At 27.2% G+C, this 1,042-nt stretch overlaps 1 protein-coding gene across 1 annotated transcript in view; it reads left to right on the top strand.

The window, feature by feature from the left end:
- LOC107615403 (phospholipase D zeta 2) overlaps positions 1–1,042 on the top strand; it is a 14,821-nt gene that overhangs the window by 4,099 nt on the left and 9,680 nt on the right. The gene's annotated exons all lie outside the window — the stretch shown is intronic.

Below are 1,042 nucleotides of genomic sequence, written 5' to 3'. Positions count from 1 at the left end.
AATATAAATTTTTCTGGTAACGCATATAAAGAATATTCAATTTTCCAATCCTTTTAATTTGACATTTTTTCTATCTCTTATTTAAATTTTTCGTTGGGTTTCCTTTACTGATTTCTATAATTTAGATTTGAAACCACTCACTGGTTATAATAAATGCACTAAAAAACTAAAACATTGGATTAATGTAGTGATTCTCACTCTTCGCTGTTTCAAATTCTTTGTAAAAAATAGTAGACAATTTCAAATCTAACTAAATAATAAAAATAAATTAAAAAATCTTAAGATTTACAAATTTGAACGGATTATAAAAAAAAAGAATTGGTTGCTTAAATATAATAGAAAAACGAAAAATTAGTTAACGCAAAATATAGAAAATTAAAAAATATAAAAAACCGTAATGAGAGAGGATTTTGACGCAAACAAAATCAATACCATTTTTGTCACCAAAAAAAATCAATACCATTTTTGTAACTACTCTTATATTTGATTTTTTTTTTATTTAAGGATGCAACTAAAATATTTGTTAATATTTCATTCGATTTAAATAATAATAAAATATATTTGATTTTTATTTTTTAAATTGATCTAAATTAAATTATTAATATTTTTATTATTTTAAAAAATTATATTTTTAAATCCGAATTTAGAAGGTTACTTAAGCGACTTTTTTTTGGGTGATAATTAAGCGACTATTGTAAGCAATTCCCTTAGCTTACTCGCTAAATTTTAATTGAATGACAAATTGACAATATAGTTACCATGGCCTAACACACTCGTTAATTGAATGTTCTAAGTCTATAAAAAGCTCTGTGCGTTGGTTTACTTTCTTTTTTTTTTGTTTCTTCATGTTCTTCCTTTAACAAGGTGCCTCTTTCTCTCAACCTCGCGCTTTCACAGTTCTTCCTCGTTCTTTTGGATTTTAATATTTGATCCTTCCATCATCACTGCAAATCGAAGCAACGGTGACTCTAAGTTCCTTCATCAACTTCCATGTCGTCGGAGCCGCTGATTCCGCCGTCCGACGACGCATTCTGGCGTTCTC

The sequence above is a fragment of the Arachis ipaensis genome, chromosome B09, assembly GCF_000816755.2.
Source record: "Arachis ipaensis cultivar K30076 chromosome B09, Araip1.1, whole genome shotgun sequence".
Lineage (NCBI taxonomy): Eukaryota > Viridiplantae > Streptophyta > Magnoliopsida > Fabales > Fabaceae > Arachis > Arachis ipaensis.
The sequence above is the reverse complement of the archived record's forward strand: the minus strand, read 5'-3'. Positions and strand labels throughout refer to the sequence as shown.